We start from the raw sequence: 6,959 nt of genomic DNA, 5'->3' as shown, positions 1-6,959 counted from the left end.
TCCCAGTCAGCTGACTCCGTAAACCGGGTAACAGTGGCTCAAGGGCGATGGCATGAACGAGCATCGACACCGACAGGGCCTGCCACATCCATTGACCAGCACTCGTGACATGGCGTCTCGGACGAGTCGTAAGATGATGTAGGTCGGATCATTACGGAATACGGGGAGTAGCTCACAATTGGTTCACCTCTTACTTTAGCAACAAACAGCAAAAAATCATTATTCACAGTGTTGACAATCTACATCTATATGGATACTCTGCAAATCACATTTAAGTGCCTGGGAGAGCGTTCATCGAACCACCTTCACAATTCTCTATTATTCCAATCTCGTACAGCGCGCCGAAAGAACGAACACCTATACCTTTCTGTACGAGCTGTGATTTCCCTTATTTTAGCGTGGTGACCATTTCTCTCTATGCAGGTGGGTGTCAACAAAATATTTTCGCATTCGGAGGAGAACGTTGGTGACTGGAATTTCGTGAGAAGATTCCGTCACAACGAAAAACGCCTTTCTATTAATAATGTCCAGCCCAAATCCTGTATCATTTCTGTGACACTCTCTCCAATGAAACTTCCTGGCATCTGCCCGACCGAGACTCGAACTCGGGACCTTTGCCTTTCACGGGCAAGTGCTCTACCAACTGAGCTACCGAAGCACGACTCACGCCCGGTACTCACAGCTTTACTTCTGCCAGTACCTCGTCTCCTACCTTCCAAACTTTACAGAAGCTCTCCTGCGAACCTTGCAGAACTAGCACTCCTGAAAGAAAGGATATTGCGGAGACATGGCTTAGCCACAGCCTGGGAGATGTTTCCAGAATGAGATTTTCACTCTGCAGCGGAGTGTGCGCTGATATGAAACTTCCTGGCAGATTAAAACTGTGTGCCCGACCGAGACTCGAACTCGGGACCTATGCCTTTCGCGGGCAAGTGCTCTACCAACTGGAAACTCTCTCCAATATTTCGCGATAATAAAAAAAAACGTGCTGCTCTTCTTTGGACCTTTTCGATGTACTCCGTCAGTCCTATCTGGAAAGGATCCCACAGCGCGCATCAGTATTCTAGAAGGGGACAATAAGCGTAGTGTAGGCAGTCTCCTTAGTAGATGTGTTACATTTTGTAAGTATCCTGCCAACAAAACGCAGTCTTCGGTTAGACTTCCCGACAACATTTTCTACGTGTCCCTTCCAATTTAAGTTGTTCGTAATTGTAATACCTAGGTATTTAGTTGAATTTACGGCTTTTAGATTAGACTGATTTATCGTGTAACCGAAATTTAACGAATTCCTTTTAGCACTCATGTGGATGACCTCACACTTTTCGTTATTTAGCGTCAACTGCCAAGTTTCACACCATTCAGATATCTTTTATAAATCGTTTTGCAATTTGTTTTGATCTTCTGATGACTTTATTAGTCGATAAACGACAGCGTCATCTGCAAACAACCTAAGACGTCTGTTGAGATGTCTCCCAAATCGTTTATATAGATAAGGAACAGTAAAGCACCTATAACACTACCTTGGGGAACGCCAGAAATGGCTTCTGTTTCACTCGATGACTCTCCGTCAATAACTACGAACTGTGACCTCTCTGAAGGAAATCACAAATCCAGTCACATAACTGAGACAGGCAATTTCACGAGAGGCCGCTTGTGTGGTACAGTGTCTTTAAGCCTTCCGGAAATCCAAAAACACGCATCGATCTGAAATCCCTTACAAATAGCACTCAACACTTCATGTGAATAAAGAGGTAGTTGTGTTTCACAGGAACAATTTTTTCTAAACCCATGTTGACTGTGTGTTAATAGACAGTTTTCTTCGAGGTAATTCATAACGTTTGAACACAATATATGTTCCAAAATCCTGCTGCATATCGACGTTAACGATATGGGCCTGTAATTTAGTGCCCGCATCTCGTGGTCGTGCGGTAGCGTTCTCGCTTCCCACGCCTGGGTTCCCGGGTTCGATTCCCGGCGGGGTCAGGGATTTTCTCTGCCTCGTGATGGCTGGGTGTTGTGTGCTGTCCTTAGGTTAGTTAGGTTTAAGTAGTTCTAAGTTCTAGGGGACTTATGACCACAGCAGTTGAGGCCCATAGTGCTCAGAGCCATTTTTTTTTTTGTAATTTAGTGGATTACTCCTACTACCTTTCTTGAATATTGGTGTGACCTGTGCAACTTTCCAGTCTTTGGGTACGGATCCTTCGTCGAGCGAACAGTTGCATATGATTGTTATGTATGGAGCTAATGCATCAGCATATTCCGAAAGGAACCTAATTGGTATATAGTCTGGACCAGAAGACTTGCTTTTATTAAGTGATTTAAGTTGCTTCAGTACTCCAAGGATATTTACTCCTACGTTACTCATGTTGGCAGCTGTTCTCGATTCGAATTCTGGAATATTTACTTCGTCTTCTTTTGTGAAGGCATTTCGAACGGCTGTGTTTAGTAACTCTGCTTTGGCAGCACTGTCTTCGATAGTATCTCCATTGCTATAGCGCTGAGAAGGAATTGATTGTTTCTTGCCGCTAACATACTTCACATACGACCAGAATCTCTTTGGATTTACTGCCTGGTTTCGTGACAAAGTTTCGTTGTGGAAACTGTTATAAACATGCTGCACTGAAGTCCGCTCTAAATTTCGAGCTTCTGTAAAAGATTGCCAATCTTGGGGATTTTGCGTCTGTTTAAATTTGACATGACTGTTTCATTGCTTCTGCAACAGTGTTCTAACCTGTTTTGTGTACCAAGGAGGATCAGCTCCGTCATTTGTTAATTTATTTGGTATAAATCTCTCAATTGCTGCTGATACTATTTCTTTGAATTCAAGCCACATCTGGTCTACACTTATATTATTAATTTGGAATGAGTGGAGATTGTCTCTCAGGAAGGCGTCAAGTGAATTTTTATCTGCTTTTTTGAATAGGTATATTTTTCGCTTATTTTTGGAGGGTTTGGGGATTACAATATTCAGTCTTGCTACGACAACGCGTGGGCTCATGAACTAACTGCTCGAAATAATTTTAAGCACAATTTCGTATTATGGCTGTGATGTGGTGGCTGAGTGGGGTACAATCAAGTGGGGGGTGGGGGGTGCCCCCTCCCCCCCCCCAGGGAACAGTGTTGGGGCCACTCCAGTTCCTTATTTATATAAAGGATATGCCCTCTAGTATTACGAGTAACTCTAAAATGTTTCTGTTTGCTAATGACACGAGCTTGGTAGTAAAGGATGTTGTGTGCAACATTGGCTCAGTTTAAAATAGTGCAGTTTATGACCTAAGTTCATGGCTTGTAGAAAATTAATGCTAAATCATAGTAAGACTCATTTTTTACTGTTTCTAACACGCATTTCAACAAAACCTGACGTTTTTATGTCACAGATTGGGCATATGATTAGTGAAAGAACATTTCAAATTTCTAGGTGTTCAGATAGATAGTAAACTGTCGTGGAAAGCGCACGCTAGGGAACTTGTTCAAAGACTTAATGCTGCCATTTTTACTATTCGAACGGTATCTGAAGTAAGTGATCGCTCGACACGAAAATTAGTCTACTTTGCTTATTTTCATTCGCATATGTCTTATGGTATTATATTTTTGGGTAACTCTTCCCATTCTAAAAGGATATTTTTGGCTTAGAAACGGGCGGTTCGGGCAGTAAGTTGTGTGAGTTCGCGAACCTATTGTTGACCCCTGTTCACTAGTCTGGGTAATCTGACACTGGCCTCTCAATATATATATTCCTTACTGTCGTTTGTTGTTTACAATACCAGCTTTTTTCCAAGAATAAGCAGCTTTCACTCATTTAATACTCGGCAGGAATCGAACCTACATTTGGATCGGACTTTCTAAACTCTTGTGCAGAAAGGTGTGCAATATACTGCTGCATCCATTTTCAATAAGCTACCACAAGAATCAAAAAATCTTAGCAGTAATCCACGCGCTTTCAAATCGAAATTGAAGTTTCCTCATGGGTCACTCCTATTCTGTTGAAGAGTTCCTTGAAAAATTGAACTGATTGTTATGTTATATTGTTGATTGCGTTTATTTAAACATATGCTTTGACTTTTCCTAGGTTCATAAACATCTTATTTTTATCTGTTATTACTTTTATACTAAAATTTCATGTACTGACACATTACATGACCTTGGAGATTTGCTCCTCAGTTTGGTACTACGGAACCTGACGTGTAAATAATAAAAAAATGTAAGTCCCTGACACCAAGACAGCTTGCAGACTGGGATTAGCAGACCTCCTACGAATTTAGGTGGGTCACGGTTCATCAATTCTTGATACTTTGCAATCAAATGTGAGAAGATGATTTCATGGAATGTGCTGTAAAACTCCAGCGAGAAAACATCAAAGTCTCGGACTTTGTTTGGGGCACCCTTATGCAGAGCATCAACGACGTCATCAGCTGTAATCGTCGCTGTGAGAATCTCCACAGCAGCTCCGTCAAGGGTTCACGTCAACAAGTGGAGGACATTAATCATTACTATGGTGTTTCGGTCCTCTGCCACACCGAGATGTTTGTAATGATCCACAAAGGTACCTGCGAGATCATTCTGGGACGTCAATCGACAACCATCTGGTATGTCGAGGGAGTTGCCAAGTGTTATCTGTCACCGCTGCCTCTCTAGAATAATATGATGCATGGACGAGGGTTCTTTTCGTACTCAGTCTTGACATCTTGCATGTACAATTGTGCCCTCAGGGCGGCGACTCATAATCGAAATTATCTTCGCCTTAATCTCTACAAACGGAACAGACGGAGAATGATCTGAGAGTTCATGGAGAATTGTGAAATAATATTCCACGTGACGTCGTTGCTTTAGCATTTTGTAATAGAACGACGTAAAGCAGGCCACTACCGGAGTGTTGAAAGCTCCGCTGGAAGGCGCCTCACACAGCTGTCGCCTATGACCTGCCTGCACTCTGGATGCCTGCAGCCGGTGACACTCAGCTTCCACGGGCCACATCTTCTGCTGCCGGAGGGAAACAATGCAAATCCAGAGAAAAAGGTCGGAGAAGATAGTAGGGCGGAACTCGGCGTCAAGTGTGGCTGTTACGAGTTCTTTGTAAACATAGACACGGTGAAGACGACTCGCTGAATGGCTAGCGACATACGTGTATTCAGACTGATTACCTTGCTAGTCGTCCCAGGCACTAGCAAAAAAATGGCTCTGAGCAATATGGGACTTAACTTAGAACTACTTAAACCTAACTAACCTAAGGACATCACACACATCCATGCCCGAGGCAGGATTCGAACCTGCGACCATAGCGGTCGCGCGGTTCCACACTGAAGCGCCTAGAACCGCTCGGCCACTCCGGCTGGCCCAGGCACTAGCAGCTTGAGTTCCTGACATGTGGTGAAATGTCGATGTTGGTCCTTCTAGGATAAAGTAAAACTGAAGTCGCCGCCATGAATAACACAGACGTAAAGGCCCACAAACAAAGGAGCAACCTCTTCTGAATAGAATCACGGCCGTTGCCGTCGCTTAGCCATGCTTGAGGGAATGTAAACATTGATGATTCAGACACCATGGAAGTCACAGCAAGAGCCGTAGCCGACGGTAGGTAAGCCATTTCGTCTAATTCAATGGCTTCTTTTAGAAGTATAGTGGTCCCACCACCACTGTCTGTGCGTGGTGTGAGATAAGAAACATAGCTATAGATGGTCGGAAACGCCTGTACGCGAACTTCCTGCACGAGGGCAACGTTGAGGTCTGCGGGTGCCAATGGTGTTGACATTGACAGAGCCAATCCTGTAAGCTTGTCTCGGAATTGTGACCATTGAGGCAGGATGAGCACCAGCATATCCCCATACAGTGCCCCTGTCAATCAGCAGTCGTGGGTTCGAGCAGCAGCATTCGCGTCTGTGACAGCTGTGGGTGTTTCGTCTCCCGCATCATCAGACCACGCAGAAGTTTGTGGATGGTGTGTGTATAATGGAGTGCCTATCAAATCCGAAGGCGATGTTATGCCTGCAGTGGAAGAGCGGTGCCGGCTTCGCTACTGTTCAACGCCCATAGGCACAGCGCCTGGTGCGTGCGATGACGGTTTCACCTTAGACAGGGAGCGCGCTGCTGCTTCCACCACGGAATCGTCTATCGAGGTCATCTCGGTATGTGTGATCCTGGTCGTCTTGAGATTATGCCCTGGAGGTGTCAGACGGGGCGATCTGCCGTTTTCGACGTCGTTTCGGTAACCGTTGCTTTCACACGTCATCTTCAGTGTCTGAAGAGGCCTGGGGATCCTGACGGTCAGGCACGAAAGCATCGGTAGGCTCAAGCAGAATCGAAGGTCATCCTCTGCACCAGAGATGCTCACCACCGCATCAGACAGGTGGAGGAGAACGAGGCCAGGACAGGCGTTATTCTGTCCGCAACACAATGAGGCACTACCGGAGACGGCGATGGTTCGGTAGCAGGATGCAGCGCGCACCGTGGTCGGAGGTCGTCTTGCAGAACCTCGACAAACGACAGCGGGAGCCCCGTCGGGGCGATCGTCGCCCCCTGGTCGCCAGGCGGCAACTGTGTGATTCTGCGTTGCACACAACTGGAGCGGAGGTGTTATTCTTGGCCCCATCATAAATTGTAGTGGCACGGCATCCGCTAGCATATGAACAGAACGGCACGTGTTTGCTTTTGCTTTATGCATATCTGTCGTACTCCATTGAGAACAGGATATGTGGTGAATTGAGCCAAATTTTCACCTCTCCATATGGACAGAACGCAAATACGATCCCCACCTCCGAAGGTAGCTCGAAAGGCAGTTAAAGTACACGGATCGTTCGCAGATGAAGTCCCGCATGTGTCACAGCTACGTCACCGATGAGAGTTGCAAGTAGAACTGTGTCACGTACCTCTTCACTAATCAGTTTCACAAAAGCAACACAATGCTCACCCCTGACAAGTGGATGCCAACAAGATCGTTATAATCAGTCTTACTTCATCGCTGA

General features: G+C 45.3%; 1 non-coding gene across 1 annotated transcript; it reads right to left on the bottom strand.

Annotated features, from left to right (window-relative positions):
- Positions 1-584: 584 nt before the first annotated feature.
- On the bottom strand, positions 585-659 carry Trnas-uga (transfer RNA serine (anticodon UGA)). The gene has a single exon. It is a non-coding gene; the product is annotated as a tRNA-Ser (tRNA).
- Positions 660-6,959: the final 6,300 nt, after the last annotated feature.

This window comes from Schistocerca nitens, chromosome 6, assembly GCF_023898315.1.
Source record: "Schistocerca nitens isolate TAMUIC-IGC-003100 chromosome 6, iqSchNite1.1, whole genome shotgun sequence".
NCBI lineage: Eukaryota > Metazoa > Arthropoda > Insecta > Orthoptera > Acrididae > Schistocerca > Schistocerca nitens.
Note: the sequence above shows the minus strand (reverse complement) of the source record. Positions and strands in the feature narration are given on the sequence as shown.